This window comes from Lactuca serriola, chromosome 2 (genome assembly GCF_051521515.1).
Source record: "Lactuca serriola cultivar US96UC23 chromosome 2, Lser_US96UC23_V15, whole genome shotgun sequence".
Classification (NCBI taxonomy): Eukaryota; Viridiplantae; Streptophyta; class Magnoliopsida; order Asterales; family Asteraceae; genus Lactuca; species Lactuca serriola.
In genome coordinates this window covers 45,692,268-45,710,042 of record NC_136409.1, presented here as the reverse complement: position 1 = coordinate 45,710,042, position 17,775 = coordinate 45,692,268, and positions in this window count along the sequence as shown.

Sequence of the window (17,775 nt, the reverse complement as noted above, 5' to 3'; positions counted from 1 at the left end):
CAGTTACCAATTGAGCATTCTTTTGTGCTGCAGTTTGAAGGGAATCAAGAAGATTTGAGCATCAGAAACTAGTTTTGCGACGTTTGCGGTAGCTTGCTTGCAATATATGGATGAATCTTCCACTACAATAGAGGCCATTTGACAAGTGGAAGTGGAAGCATCAATAACCTTTACAGCTTTAAAATTAAAATATCATGCTCTTTTACAAAGGTGGCAAAGAGAGCCCTAAGAGCAGCTTCAAAGTATGCATTAGTAGAAGTAGAAGAGGAAGGTCAAGCTTGTCATTCAGATCCTTTAAGTTCCGCTTCGTGATAGGAGCGTCATCATCATCATCACTCTGTACGTGATAGGGACTAAAATAAGTCGAATCAAATTCCATTTCTTCCCCTCTAAGAACAGTATCAGACTCGTGTGAAGGAGGTGGAAATAAAGGTTTGGAGATAACTGTGGGTTCAGATTCAATAGTAGGTGCCCCCGTATCAGAAACGTTGATACGAACCTGAGGTTCGGTTGGAGTAGAGGCAGTTGTGGTGGTAGTGGTTGTTGTGGTAACCTCAGTGAATAAAGGAGTTGTAATTGGAATTGAGGTTGTAATGGGAACTGATTGAGTAGGGGAAGGAGGAAGAGAGTTTCGGTTACCTTCATGCGTTGGTGATGGTGGAGGTGAATTACCTCGAGGTGGAATTTCGTGATGAGAAATATCATCACCAGATACGGGTTCGGGTTGACGATCAGAAGGAATATACTCTGAGTCACTGGATGAAGGAGACCTAAGCTTGTGCACCTTCTTCTTAGTCTTTCTTTTCTTCTGAGACAAAGGAGCAGCTTGCTCTGACTTTCGCTTCTTGGGAGTAGAAGCTTTCGAAAATTGACCTTCCTTCTCCCCTTTCTTTTCAGGCGTCTTCCCTCTCTTCGTTGGTTTTTCTGTGGCGTCCAGCGAACTCTGCATTTCCTGAGTAAGTTTTCTTGGGCCTGTAGGTGGGAGCTTCTTGTACTCATTGATTAATTTGCTTTCGGCGGAGACACACCGGTACATAAACTCCGAAACTGAACCAATAAAGAAGAACTTTGACGGATCATAGACGATGATCTTCGTCGTATGAAAAGTAGTAATCGAAGACATTAAGGAGTCCACCATGGTTGGAACTTGAAATTTCTCCATTGCCCAGTGAGTGACTAGGGTCCAAAACCTAGCACAAGAGATTTGAGAATAACAAGATGTAGAGACCATCAAGAAGAGTCATAAAAGCCTTGCTCGCCCCATTGGAACCAGCAACCGTCTCCGATAAGCCCTTGAAGAGGAGGGTAAAAATTCCATTCTAATAAGGAGGAAGACACGACTTCTTGAATTTTGTAACAGTAGTAAGAACCTCCGTATATCCCATATCATAGAACATGGTGAAGAGTTGAGCAGTCGAAATGGTATCACGGTTGATCAAGGAGTCATCGACAGCCATCCTTAGTAACAGGCATAATCGATTCTTGGAAATTGATGCTTTGTGACTGAAGTTTTCAAAGAAGATCCGCTCCTTAACCTTGTCGTATACATCAGTTGAGTAGACTTGCGAGAGTAGTGACATTGGAACATACTCCACCTTGGACAGTGTAACGACAAGCGGTGAATATTTGAGACATTCAACCACTTGCAACATGTACAGATCATACTGGAACGATGACAGGTCAATGATGAGATTCTGATTAGGTATGACTGTGAGAAGAGAGGACTGAGCAGTCTGTTCATGAACCGAAGAAGAATCTGCCATTGATGAACTTGAGGAAGAAGATGAACAGTAGAGAGAGAATACGCCGAATAGCTGTTGTGAAAATGTGGAAGTGGTAAAGTAGTACAAGAGGTGTGAGAAACCCTTATATACCATTCCTAGGAGAGAGAAAGTATCAACAGTAATGATGATACGATCTTCTGAATCGATGCCTGAAAAAGTGCGATTTGACAGCTTGGTTTCCCTAGAAATATGTCACCAGGCGTGGGATTAGGAACCGTTTCAAATTCACGCGCCCTTTGCAAATCTTATCCATCCACTCAGTTTGAAATCTTATCTTGTTACCTCCTCTTCAACTTCAAAAATGTTTGAAATTTGTTTGCCAGCTGTCACTCACCCTTCGCTTCATATAATGGTAGTAATGTTTGCCTCTAAGCATTAGATAAAAAAATTGCCATCAGTACCAAGAACAAGAATTGGGAAAAATCATAAAGGCCTTCGTGAAAGATTGTGCCAATAAAGAAGACATAAAACAAGTTATTTGTGGGATTTAAGTGACGTCGATTTAGACGTGAAACAGTGGATCACGGGCACGAATTGCTTCCTTCAAAGTCAAAAGGACTAAGAAGTGCTTGTGTGGTTTCCCATTGAAATACGATCAAATGTTTATTAAGAAGCATTGAAAGGCATCTTTTCAGATTTAAGGTATAAATGGTGGATTAGCTTCAACCGAACTTTAGTACTTAACATAAGACCGAAAGTTGGATGAAGTACTTGTGAGACCGATGTGGCCTATAAAACAAGTAGGTTTGAATTATTTTCAGTGACTTGGAGATAATTGGAGAAATCTCAAAAACAAAAATAAATTGGATCTTTTCGGAAGAAAAGTCTTGGTATTTAGACAATTTCATTGAGATCACGCAAAAATAAAAAGAGATTTCTTGGTATTTTCCATGTGAAATGGATTTGTTAAAACGTGGGTGAAAACTAGAACATGTTATTGTTCACCGTCAATTCATTAAAGGTGTTGGACTTTGGGATTCGCTTAGCGCGTGGTAAACGAAACTAAGATCATTAACAAAAATATTGTGTAACCATAAACCTCAGTGGTAAAGACGGAGAGTCTCAAGTGTTACGATTATGAACCGAAATGAGATGGAGAATAGTGAAAAGATGGTTAAATAACCGAAAGTACCTCTACTATTAGAATAGGCTAAGCATATCACTCTTAACTCGATATAAGAAGAGTAAGGTAGCTCATGACTTGAGTGATATTATCAGCCTAATTGGGAAGAAAAGATTGGTATATATCGAATCATTAAGGCTTTGCTCAAAGTCATGGAGGCTTAGGTCGACATGCAGCAACATGCTTCTAGGAACACTAAGCTAGTACATAGTTAGAAAGTTTATACCTGCCCCAGCTCCATCATGAGATTGCATCTGTGATACGATATAATTTTTTTTTTAGATTTTAAGAGTTTTTTTTAAAAGGAAATAAAAACAGAAAAGAAAATATTTTTGTGTTTTAGGAATTTTCTGAAAAAGAATTAAAAACAGGAAAGAAAATATTTTTGTGTTTTAGGAATTTTCTGAAAAAGAAATAAAAACAGAAAATAAAATATTTTTGAGTTTTATGACTTTGAAGACATAAGGAAAAAGATATACATTATATACATAGGATATTTGAGTTCCAAACTAGAAGATGAAACAATCGCTCGCTTTTAAAGAAAAACTATAATAAGCGAAATAGACCGAGCCTTTGATTCATTTCGGTTCTCGAAAAATTAGGAGCCGAAATAGACCTAGCCTTCGACTCATTTCGGTTGTTAGAAAAAACTTAAAGAAAGCAAAAGCGAAAGTTATACTTAATGAAATGAGTGTGGTTTTGGAACTGACTCAGCTTCCATCATTCCTAAGCCTTGTAGTATTTTATTAAATGATGCTTCATGCAAGGCCTTAGTAAAGATGTCAGCCAATTGATCAGAGGACCGAACAAAGTGAATTTCAACATTTCCATTTTCTATGTGATCCTTGATAAAGTGATATCACAGTGCTATGTGTTTCGTCTTAGAGTGTTGCACCGAATTATGATAGATTCTAATAGCGCTTTCAGAGTCACAATAAAGTGGAATCTTCTTCATGTTAAGGCCATAATCTCTAAGTTGGCTTTGGATCCAAATGACATGAGAAGTGCAAGATGTTGCAGCGATATATTCAGCTTTGGTTGTAGAGAGAGAAACATATGTTTGTTTCATTGACTGCCAGCTGAGAAGTTTACCATCAAGAAATTGACATCCGCTTGTAGTGCTCTTTCGGTCCAGACCACATCCTCCAAGATCAGCATCAGAGAATACTTGTACGAAAAATCCTGATTTAGCAGGATAGCACAGACCGAGAGAAGAGGTTCGCTTCAAATATCTTAAGATGTTCTTAACATCCACCATATGAGGTTCGCGTGGATTAGCCTGGAACCTAGAATAATAACAAATAGAAAACATTACGTTTAGTCGAATGGCTATTAGATACGTTAGAGATCCTATCATTTTTCGATAAAGAGTCATATCAACAACCGGTTTCTCCAAAGATGGTGTTAACTTTGTTCAAAACTCCATGGGAACCTTTACATTGGAATCACCCATCATGCCAAACTTAGCTAGCAGTGTCTTTGTGTAGGCCTCTTGATTGATAAATATGCCTTCGGGTCCCTGTTGAATATTCAAGCCAAGAAAAAAGTTAATTGGACCCATTGAGCTCATCTAAAACTTAATCACCATGAACAACTTGAATTCAACAGTTAGGCTGGGATTTGTGGAACCGAAGATGATGTCATTAATGTAAATTTGAACGATCATTAAGTGGTCACCGTCTTTCTTAAGAAAAAAGGTTGGGTCAACCGAACCTTGTTTAAAGTTTGAAATTTTTAGAAATTGAGTAAGGGTTTCATACCAGGCTCGAGGAGCTTGTTTTAACCCATAGACGACTTTATCTAGAATATAGCAGTGATCAGGGTGCCTTTCGTTCACGAAACCTGGTGGTTGCTCAATGTATATGGTCTCCTATATCTCACCATTTAGGAATGCACACTTGACATCCAAATGAAATACTTCAAAGTTTTTGTGTGTCGCATATGCTAGAAAGATTCGCACGGATTCTAACCTTGCCACAGGAGCGAAGGTTTTTTCATAGTCGATACCTTCTTCCTGACAATATCCCTTCATAACCAATCTCGCTTTATTACGAATCACATTCCATTTTTTGTCCGTTTTATTTCTGAAATCCCATTTTAGGCCAACGACAGATGCATCCTTTGGTGTGGGAATAAGTCTCCAAACTCGATTTCACTCAAACTCATGGAGCTTGTCTTGCATTGCCTGTACCCAATCTGAGTGATCTAGTGTAATGTTAAACATTTTTGGTTCTATTTTTGAGACGAACGAGTTGAACATGCAAAATTCAACCTGAGAGAACAGAGCAGTTCGCTTCGCTTTTATTTGAGATCGAGTAAGAACTCCCTCAGATGCTTCACCAATTACTTGAATTTTAGGATGATCTCATGTCCATTTTGTGAGGGGAGGGTAGTTCGGATCACACGCTGGATCTAATTCGGCATTAATTTCCTCTTCTAATTCTTATTGAAAATCTGAATCATCATTCGTATTATGATTCTTCCCCTCGAATGATGAGACGACTTCAACAACAGGATCAGATGCTCCCCTTCGAAAGATAAGTCTTGAGTTTTTGTTGGTGATGGATTTTCCTCTTGGAAATACGATTCAGGGTTATTTGATGTCGATGAACCCTCCCCCTGGAATATAGAACTTTCTTTTAGAGATTCGCTTGGAGCTGGCTGTTCGGTTGTGTTGGAACCTACAGAGTGAACCTCTAGCAATCCTAAGTACTTATTCCTTATTATGGTTGTTCCGTAGGGAAGAGTGCTCCGGAACCTGTTCGGAGCTGAAGAGTTGAAGAATGAAGCGAAGTTCCGAACAGAAGTCACTCCGGAATGCATGTCTGGAACCTAAGATATTCCGGAGTCTAGCTATTTTGTCTTTTGTCATTTAATGTCTCTGTATTGATGTAACATTTCATAGGAATTAGTTTTTCATTGTTATATTAGACAATCAGAATGTCAGAAGTAATTCTGTTGTCCGGTCCTATGTATGTTCCTTTGTTAATTCAATGTAACATTCTCTCCTATATATAGGAACATTCAATACAAGTCAACAACATATATTTGTCACACTTTTGGCATCTTTTCTAAGTCCTTAAAAACATTCTTCTGGTTCTTCATTTATTATCTTTACTTTGATCATTTACTCTAGTTCTTCATTTAATGACTTGATCATTTGTTGAAAACATTATCTAAGACTAGACTGGTCTTTCCAGGCTAGACTTGAACATTTATTAGTAAGCAGACATTGATCTTAAGCATTCATTCAAGGTTTGTATTCTCAAACCTTGTACCTGCACAACTGATCAAATTTATAGTTCTCACAATTGGTATCAGAGCCTGAGTGGTTGTCATTTGAATCCATAAGAACATATTATAGTTGGTTTGAATATACCTTGGTATTTAAACCATTTTTGTGTTAAGGATAAAAGTTATTCTATATACCACTTTTGCACAAGATATCTTAACTTCAATGGCTGCTTCTAATCCTTAACAAATGATTTCAATGCAAATCGCAAATAGTGTGGGTGGCCGTACCCATGCCCCATTACTAGTTGTGGAAGAATATGATCAATGGAAAGTTAGAATGGAAAATTTTCTTTTAGCCAAAGATAAAGGTGAAGAGATCTAGAGATTCATGAAAGAAGGTCATCATGTTCCTGTAAGAATTGTTGTAAGAGATATTGCTGCTCAGCTTATGGGTCTAGATGAAAATCGTCCAACTTCTCTAACTGCTGATGTCATTGAAAAACTGCATGCTGACCAAGTTGCTTTCTCTGAAATGGTGTTTGGTGTTATTCCCTCACTCTTCGAACCATAAAGTTTTGCAAATCAGCAAAAGATATTTGGGACACTCTCCAGGACCTGATTGAAGGCTCGGAAAACATGAAAGACAAACGCCTTACTTCAGTTGTCAACGACTTTGATACGTTCACGACCACTCCTTGTGAATCAGTGGCCTCTGCCTCCAACCGTTACCGAATCGTGGTCAACAACGTGACCGCTCATGGGATTTTCCGAACTCCATTGGAGTACAATCTCACATTCATAAACATTCTTGGCAAAGGATGAGGGAACGTAAAATCTTTTCTTCAAAGTATTGATTCCTTGAAAAAGTTAAAGCTCTATGAACTTTTTGACGAACTTCAAGGACATGAGTTAAATGTTGCTCAAACCATAAGGGAGCTTTTCGGAGGTCCTCTTTCCCTTCTCAGTTCCTTCGAATCAACTATTCTGAAATCATTTGTTCAGGACCCTGTCAAAACCATTGTTCTACTCGTTAAATCATCCATACCCTCTCCAATCTATCCTATTGATGAATCTGAAACCATGGATTCAGAAGTCCATTTCCAACATGAGTTTGCTCTACTTTCAGTGAAATACAAATGACCCTTCAACCCTTCCTTTAAACCATGCCAAAACAGATTCCAAGCTCCTCACCACAACAATCCTCAACCATATCCAACTCCGAAACCTAAACCAACTTCCAAAAATCTACCTTCATACAAAACAAACCTCACTAAACCAAACTCTTCTTCAGAGAAAGATGATGAAGATGATGAGCCCAACTACTGTTACATGGCTACAAACGATCCTCCAGGCAGAAGCATCATTTAACGGGTAAAAATTTTAATTACTGAAAATAATTTTGATTTATCAATTTGTGAACCATATCTAACTCATATTCAATTGGACATGAACATCATTTACAATGCCTATGAGTCAGCCATAGAAGCTAGTGAGAAGAAGGATATCGAATTGAGTCGTCTTAGATTACGTTTCGAGGATAAGAAGTTCAAAATTGAGTCTTTAGAACGAGAGCTTGTGATGTCAAAAGATGAATCTATCATTTTAAAAGACAAATGTGAAATTGCCTACTCTGAAAGAAATGTGTTGATTTCTGATAATAAACATCTCAATGCTAAAATGGATGCCTTGCACAACTCTATTGACATGCTTGAAGCAAATGAACAGATGACTCATAATTTTCGTCATCCATGGTCAAAAGCACCTGGCGTCGGAAGCGAGTTTCCGAAGCCTATTGCTATTCCTCTGAAGGAATTGCAAAATTTTTCTTTTCTAGGAGAGGTTCCGAACATCAAACATTCAGACACACCTATTTCTCCTTTGTCACCCCTTCCTGAGACAAATGACCACTTTGCATCTTTGATCCCTGAGTTTGGCTGTTAAGTGTCCTGATTCCACGCCTCTTCCGCGTCTGACAAAGCTGGACCTGAATCGGAACACAGAATTCCATCACAGTGTTTCCAACAGAATACATCATATTCCGAACAACAATCCTCCTAACAACTATGTTACTGAGGAAATTATCTCCAATATTACTGAAATCTCTTCATTTGAGTTTGTATGGGCACCCTTGGATGATAATGTCTAAATCTCAAACAATGTCTCCTCATATTCATATGAATCTAAATAACTTGTTATTTCAAAAATGACATTGGTTCCCATTAATCCAAAGTTTAGCAATCCGTCAAGAGGTCAAACATCAAAGTATGTATCTCAATCAAAGCAAAAACCAATGCTCAATAGAAAAGATGTGGTAGATCCTAAAGTGGAAGCAAGAAATGCTCACAAAAAGGAAGTTAGGTCTAGGCAAAACTCTCGTTTCCTCGAGAACTCCAAAAAGAGTGCATCGCAGAATTCTAGCTCATCCGCTCCTAGACAAAACCCTTTTGCTCCCACTAAGATACTTAAAAGACCATCGACTTCTCCCAGTTCTGCACAATGCAAGACAGGAGTTAGTACCACTTTTTCCAAAACTCATGAAAACGTCTCACCTATCCGAAACACTCCCTATCAGAATGTTTCCTTGGTTTTCATCGCTAAAAAAGATGTCATAATTTTTAATTCAAAGTCTTCAAAATAGAGTTTGCCATCTAACATACCCAAGAGTACTCGTAACACAATTTTTTCAAAATCTTCTAAAAAAAATCTTGTGTGGAAAGACAAAACTCATTCTAAAGAAAAAAAGAATCCGGAAATTTTAGCTACTTCCACTACTCTGAAAGCTCATGTTCCGAAGCACGGTGCTCCGAAAGTTCATGTCATTGAATATGACTATTGGATTGATGAAAGAACATTATCTTTATGTTTGTTCCCTAAGGAATCCCGGAATAAGCCTTCTAAATCCTCTGTTTTTTATAAGTCCCTTTTAAACTCCAAGACTCGTCCCCTTGTCCCAATATCTAACGTGGATCATAAAAACTCCATCACTCACTAATTGTTGCAGGCACTATGTGCCTCAGAGCAAGAAGCAATATGGTATATTGATAGTGCTTGCTCCATGCACATGACGGGACAGAAGAACTTTTTGCGAGATCTAAAGCTTTCATCAAATGTTGGATATGTAACATATGGCAACAATTCAAACTCTCATATCCGAGGTTATGGCATCCTTACAAATGGAAACTTCTCAATCTCAAATGTGGCATATGTAGATGTCCTGAAGCACAACTTGATAATTGTTGCTCAACTCACTAATGCAAATCTTCGAGTTAAATTTTGCAAGAAACACAGCTACATCATGAACGAAGACCGAAGAAAATGTTTAATCAAATCCAATTGCATCAAGAATATGTACCCTCTTGATATCAGCATGATCATTGGAAAGCCTCAACCGTACTTACTCTTAAAAGCAATTCTTGATGTTAGATGGTTGTGGCACCGAAGGCTTGCACACTTAAACTTTAGATACATGAATGATCTTGTTTCAGGAGAAATGGTCCGAGGTTTGCCACTCCTTAAATTTAAAACTGATCATTTGTGTGCTACATGTGAGTGTGGTAAGAAATCAAAGAAAGGTCATCCTGTCATCATTAAAAAATCCATTTCGGAACCTCTAGAACATCTATACACCATCTATGTGGACCATCAACAGTGGAAAGTTTACACCACAAAAAGTACACTCTTGTGATTGTGGATGATTTCACTAGGTTCACTTGGGTTTTCTTCCTCAGGCTAAAGTCAGAAACGGCCTCAAAACTCAGCAACTTTATCAAAGGAATAGAAGTTCTCATCAAGCTCCCTGTCAGATGTATCGGAAGTGACAATGGTTTGGAGTTCACAAATTCCTCCATCGAAACTTCTTTTCCGAAAAGGGTATTGACCACAATTTCTCTGCTCCATACACTCCTCAGCGAAATGGTGTAGTTGAACGAAGAAACATAACTCTTGTTGAAGCTGCTCGATCAATGCTCAATTTCACAAATCTTCCACTCTATCTCTAGGCTGAAGCCGTCTACACTGCATGCTTTACTCAGAACAGAAGCATCATAAATTTTCGCCTCAACAAAACACCACACGAAGCAATGAATGGCCGAAAGGCTACGGTTTCATTCTTGCATGTCTTCAGATGCAGATGCTTCATCAAGAACAACCGTGATCAGCTTACCAAGTTTCAACCTAAAGCTGATAAAGCAATTTTCCTTGGGTACTCTTCTAAATAAAAGGCCTATCGAGTTCTTAATTGTCGAAATCTAGTTATTGAGGAAAGTTTTGACGTTACTTTTGATGACAACTACGTTCAGAATTCCAGTCATACTCACGTTACAACTCACATCATGGAGTTCAATGCTCCTTCCCCGGAATGTCCATACATTCAAGTAATTCATGAAGTTGACTTTGATATTCTCTTTCGACCTTCCGAATCAACCCTTGATTCGGAATCCCGAACAAGACACAACTCCATTCCGACTCCTAAAGCTTCCGTCTCTCAAAATGTCTCTGGTCTAATTCCAAGTCTCCCTCTATTTGATTCTGAACCGTTTCAACCTTCTCAGGTTGAGGGGGGAGAATGCTCATTCATCTCTTGAATCAAATGTAGAAGGATTCCAAGATGCAGCTGCTAACTTCGATGACTCTGATTCGAACAATATCAATGACAATGAAAATTTCTTTGAGTTTCCTTCTGATGATGATGTCATTTTCTCTGGTTCAGGTGTTCAGGGGGAGCATCATCCTCATGTTCAAACCATTCAGGGGGGAAACTCAATCCTATTGTTGACATTGGATCGTCAGTTGCTCAAGAACTTCCAAGATTACATGTTTGGACCGAAGATCATCCTCCGAACCAAGTGATTGGAAACATCAATGTTGGTGTACAAACTCGTTCTGCTACAAGCATCCAAAATGAATGTCATTTCTCCGAATTCATATCCATGGTCGAACCCGGCCAAATCCATTAAGAAAGCATTAGAGCATGCTGACTGGATTACAACCATGCAAGATGAACTAGCTAAATTTGATCAAAACGAAGTTTGGACTCTCGTACCTCCTGCTCAAAACCATCACATTATCGGTACAAGATGGGTATTTCACAACAAACTAGATGATGCAGTGGTTATCAATCGAAACAAAGCAAGACTGGTGGCCAAATGCTTTACTCAGATTAAAGGGCTCGACTACGACGAGACCTTTGCTCATGTTGCGCAACTTGAAGCCATCAGAATCTTCCTTGCTTATGCTGCTTATAAAGGCTTCAAAGTCTACCAAATGGATGTTAAAAGTTCTTTTCTCAATGGTGAACTTCATACCGATGTACATCTTCAACAGCCTCCAGGATTTATTAATCTTGTATTTCAGAATTACTACTACAAACTTCGGAAGGCAGTCTATGGTCTCAAACAAGCTCCTCGAGCATGGTAAGAAACCCTCACTTACTTTCTCAAATGCTCCGGTTTCCAAAGAGGTGTTTTGGATCCTACTCTATTTCGAATATCAAATGGAAAGCATCTCATGTTGGTACAAATCTATCTTAACAACATGATTTTTGGATCTATGGATTCATCCATGGTTGCTGATTTTGCTAAGCGTATGATCAATCGATTTCAAATGATTATGAACAGGGATTAAACCTTATTCTTGGCCTCCAGGTCAAACAGACTAACAGAGGTATCTTCATCCATCAAGAAAAGTACATTTTAGAACTTCTCAAAAAGTACTATATGGACACCTGTGCCTCTGCCAAAGTACCTATGGGCTTTGGACATAAGATCTTTGCTGATCCCTCAGGTGTTACAGTCGATGAAAAGAAATATAGAGGAATGATTGGACCTCTACTCTATCTTTTAGCAAGTCGTCCGGATATCATGTTTTCTACTTGCCTATGTGCCAGATTTCAAGTCAATCCGAAGATGTCTCATCTTTTGGCTGTCAAGCAAATTTTCCGAAACCCTAAAGGTACTAAGAACCTCGGAATCTGGTACCCAGCAAAGAGAGCTTCCTTCTGCAAGTGAACTCTGATTCAAACTATGGTGGACTACAACTGGATAGAAAAAGCACATCAGGTGGATGTCAATTCCTAGGTGGTAGATTGGTTAGTTGGTCATCCAAGAAACAGAACTGCATTGCTCTCTCAATAGCTGAATGATGTGATTTGAAATCGAGTTTAAAGATCAATTCACGTAAGAATTAAGAAAGAAGAAATACGATGAACACGAGAGTAAATATAATCTTTGATCAGCTCATATTATGCTTTTGATTTTACAGAGTACAAAGGAATTCTCTGTAAAGAATATGTGAAAGTTAGGTACTCACTAAGTACAGTCTCCTATTTATAGGAGTACAAAAGCATAACAAAATACTAAGGACTAGACATTCAGACTATTCATTAAAATGCCTTAGTAAATATAATATTACATCCGAAGACTCTATTTACGAAGATTAGAGATCCTTCGTAACCATACAACTAACACTTCGACTTATTACAACATCTATGGGTGTAGTCTTAACTTCTGGATTATGGTTATTGTTTTCAACGTATTCCAATTTATTGTGACTCTCAAAGTGCTATTGCAATTTCTCACAACCCAATTCAGCACTCCATGACGAATCACATTGACATAAGGTACCATTTTATTAAAGATCATGTTCTGAATGGTAACATTGAACTCATCTTTGTTCCATCTGACAATGAGATTGTTGATCTCTTTGCTAAGGAATTAGAGGAAACCAAATTCAATGGTTTTCTCAACAAAATGGGTATGATGATACCAGATCCTCAGTTCTTTCAAGAGGCTTGTTTTCTTTGATAGATGTATTTGAAAGAAATCTAGTTCCGATCTTAGAATCTTTTCATCTCGAAACTACTTTCTCTTGGAATACTTAGGATCATGATATTTGTCTTTGTTTTAGACCTTCACTTATGTTCTTTTTAGTTGTACAGTTCATCATGAAGTGTTTGCTCACTTAAGATCACATTGTCATAGTGCTCGAATCATCACTCCAGATTTTCAAAATGCACTCCAGATTTTCAAATGCAGTCCGGATTGTCAAATGTACTCGGAAATTTTCAAAATTTTGTTCCGAAAGGTTCCTTAAATCTCATTCCAGAATGTTTTAAAAGTTTTGATCCAGAACCTCAAAATATTTTCTGCTCCAGAATTTTTCATTCGGAACTTTAAAAAAGCTTTTGCTCCGGAATTTCAAAAACACTTGTGCTCCGGAACATCAACTTATATGCTCCGGAATCTCAAAAAGATTTCTGCTCCGGAATTTTCAATGGACTCTACTCCGGATTGCTTCTCACTCCGAAACTTTCTAAAAAGAAGATGTTCAAAACTCACCAATGTACCTATCGGATCATAGTCACTCCTGAATCACTCATTCGGAATTCCAAAGGATAATATGATGAAACATTTTCATTCTCAATGGTTAGTTTTCTTTGATACTCATATCCTACTCACCTCAAGTTCCGTGACCTGTTTCACACCTCCCCCGTAAAAGTAGCCATCAAATCGCCGGTTTCGTTTTCTATTCCTATCCATACAAACCCTAACCTCTCACCTCCCAAGTCCAATCAACCGCTCCTTTAATAAATGTGACCCATTTTATAATCGGATCCTCATCATTACGTCTTCCAACCTGAGCCACCTCCTTACCTATAAATACCCTTCTAACCCTCTTTTCACTCTTTTATGCGCTCAAAACCTCAAAACCCCTATTTCTCTCTGTGTTGTTGGTTTTCTTCAAGCTTTCATCCTCATTCAAGAATGTCGTCTTCACAGAAACCTACCCAAACTGCATCAACTCCTAAGAAATCCATCACAAGGAAAAAATCATCCAAAGGATCGAAGGGTTCATCTTCTTTCGCCAATCGAGAACCTTTTCTCAGAGATACCACCCACTTTTTCTCTCTAAATCCACAAGACTATGATGAATGAATCAAGATAATGATTGAGTTCATATCAAATCACCCTATCTCCATTCCCCTCACTAAAATCCCTGATCATCCACTACCACTTCATCATCTTCATCGGGCATTTACCAGCATCAAACTTGAAGACGGAGTTTTAAAGACTATCATCATCAAAGACAGAAAAGTTCCCATTTACAAGTCGACATTTCTCAAAGCGATTGGGGTGAAAGCAAATCCTTAAGGTTTCAAGGTCATTGAACCAACATCTAAAGAGTTCCAGACGTTTCTGAACTACATCGGCTATTCCGAGGACTACAAGGCCAAAGATTTCAAGAATACAATAGTTTCCGGACTTTGGACCGTTCTTATGCACCTTATCATCAGAGGGCTGTCTGGAAAGCATGGAGGTACTGATACCTTAAGAAAGGATTGGCTGAACGTCGTCTTTAGCATCTACTCCGGACGTGAAAACGTTGTAGATCTTCCGGAAGTACTGTGGCAGGATTTATGCAAGTTAGCCACCAAGAGGAAGGCAAACGAAATTTCGAGCCCTATATTTTGGGCCCTGAATTTGCAACAAATATTCACAGAACTTTCCGAACCACCTTCGGTTAACACAATTCCTCCGGAGGTATGTATCTCTTTTAAAATTGTTAAGGCATATAGAATTTCGGACCAATCTTCATTTGGTCTGCTCAGACGACTTCCATACCACATGTTGGCCCTGATTCCTTCCGATTCCATTTATATTAAACAACATCTAGAGATGTCGGTTGTGTTTAACCCAACACAACTAGCCCCTATCTCTGTTCAGCTCATCTCGGAAGAGGCCAAGCCTAACACGTTCGGATCTAGAATCAATAAACCAGCCAAGCGAAAGTCTTCTCCCTCAAAGCCCAAAGCCAAAAAGAAATCCAACGTCGGTTACTCCTGTCAACAGGTAGGAACCCATGACATTTTGGTTGATTCTGGCCTTCCACACACCCATCATGACCACTCATTTGAGGTACCCCTCAGTGTTTCAAAACCATTAGCACATACACATGGGGAGTCTCCACATAATCCACCCTCTCCCTCCCAAAAGGGAGATGCAAGTGTTGTACATAGTTCCTTGCACCCACTAGAACAAACCCACGAGTCACATTTGTTGATCCCACGTTACTTCTGCACGCACACACTCCAGAACCCCTGTTCCGGACCCCAAGCTTTCCGAAGAAAGAGTTGTCCCTCTGACTTCGGAAGCCTCAATTGGTCTGATACCTGGAGGGTGTAAACGACGACCAGGTGCTAATGATCCCGATTGGGAAAATTTCGTTAATAGGGCCGCCTCACGACGACCGGACCTTACACGTGATGGGTTTTAGCCATATGAACATTCCTATGTGCACATACAAACCCTAATGCTTGGATCTAGGTTTCTCTAATTGAACATGCATTGTATCCAAGACTTTTGAACAATAGATCTAGGTAATAACATAAGAAAAACAGATTTAGAAGATTACCTTAAGTTGCTTGCTTGTATCTTCTTGTCCTTGGTGCTAAGAGTCACAATTGTCACTCCTCTAATGGCTTACAAACACCAACTAGCAAGAGGATGATTATAGAGAGAGGAGAGAGGAGGAAGAAATCGGCCAGGGTTTCTTTTGAGACAAAGATACCGATTTTCCTTAACCCCTAGGGTCTACCTATACTAGTTAGGCTCCTAGGGTTTCACCCTTAAACCCTAATTGGATAACTTAGGCCCTAAGCAATCCAATACCCTAATGATAAGCCTTGGACGATTTCAAGGTCTATCCAAAGCCCACAAACTATCCACCCTTATCCATAAGGGATTATAGCCCAAAGTACAACTATCATACAATTGACAGTTTATGCCCCTTTATTCAATTAATCTCTTTAAGTCACAAAATTAATTCCTAATTAATTTATGATTTATATTAATCAAATAATAATATTATTATTCCTTATATTATTCTCATAATATATTAATAATATTTCTTCTCTCATTCTAAATCATCCTGTCAAGTTGCTATGGTGAAAGCAACCCAAAAGGACCATGCACAACCGGGTCAAATACTTGCCAAATATAGTTGCAGCCTTAGACACTATTCCAACAGTCTCCCACTTGGATAAGTTTAGTAACTATATACACAAGCATAATCCGATTAGCAATCGTAGCTCTCAAAAACGCTGTCAAGCATTTGGTTTCTCGATCGTATAGTCCTCCGTTCAGATATCATGCAGACATTTATATGGAACCAATTGTCTAGCATTTGGTTTTTCGATCTCAGCTTTATTTGACATAGAACTTAATCGAAAACATCAATTCAGTTCTGACCGGGCCCGGCACATAAGTCAAATCAAATCATCGAGCGCCGAGATATCGCTTTTACCCTCTTAGGATAAAAGTAACAGATAAACTTCGACTTATATGCATTTACTTATTCATTAATCAACTATACACAACAATTCGTTTTATAACATCAAGTTACTGATGCGGTTTCGCATTATCAATGAACAACCAATTAACTGATAACAAATCATATATGTTGGTTTTAAGACCATATGATATTATTGATGGGTTTTGGTCATAAGACATCCTATGTGCTCATACAAACCCTAAAGCTCGGATCTAGGTTTCTCTATTGTACATACTTTGAATCCAAGACTTTGAACCCTAATACTAGCATATGGAAATCAGAATTCACATGTAAATAGGTTTAAGAACATACCTTGATTGTTATATAGCAATAACAATCCAATTCCTCCTTGAATTGACCTTGGAAAGCAAAGAGTCACAAGTGTCACTCCTCTAATGGCTTACAAACACCATAAGCAAGTGGAGAAGGTATAAAGAGAGAGGAGGGAGGTTAGAATTCGTGTTTTGGACTTCTTGGGAAGGGATACACGAATTCATGACCTTGGGGTTGTTTATATAGGTGTAGAGATAGGGTTTCAGTCATTATCCTTATCTAGTTGATTATCCATTAAGCAACCAATAAGATAATCCATGAATCCTTATCATACTCGAATTCTAAGGCTTTCCAACCTTAAATTCGTCCACCATATATAAAAGATAATCCTTACCTTATTTTGTAACTATCACATAATTACAATTCAGCCCCTCTAGTTTAATTAATTACATATGATCACAAAACTAATTCTTAATTAATTATTGACCAATATTAATTAAACAAATATGATTTCTCCTTTAATATATTATTCTTATAACATATTAATAAATCATATTATCCTCTCTTTCTATTTATTTCTCCAATCAAGTTGCTTTGGTGAAGGCAACCCAAAAGGACCATGCACCATCGGGTCAAGTACATACCAAAATAGTTATGGACTTAGACACTAATCCAACAGTCTCCCACTTGGATAAGTCTAACAACTATTCTGCGTATGACTTCGGATCCCGATCTGCAATCGTAGCTTTCCAAAGTCGTTGTCAACTCTGATCATATCAAATATGCGTGTCCTTAGATAAGGGATCATATATTCCTCCATTCTAGATATCATATGAGATATGATTTCAAATCATTCTCTTTGTACTATATCTCGATTTCCGATTTATGACGACTGACTAATTGAACAAATCAAATTAGCCCTAGCCCGGCCGAGCATTTACGTTTGTCATCACTAAACCATCGAGGGGCCCAAAGATATCGTTTTTATCCTACTTTGGATAAAAGGAACGGATAAACCTTGATACAATGCTTGCT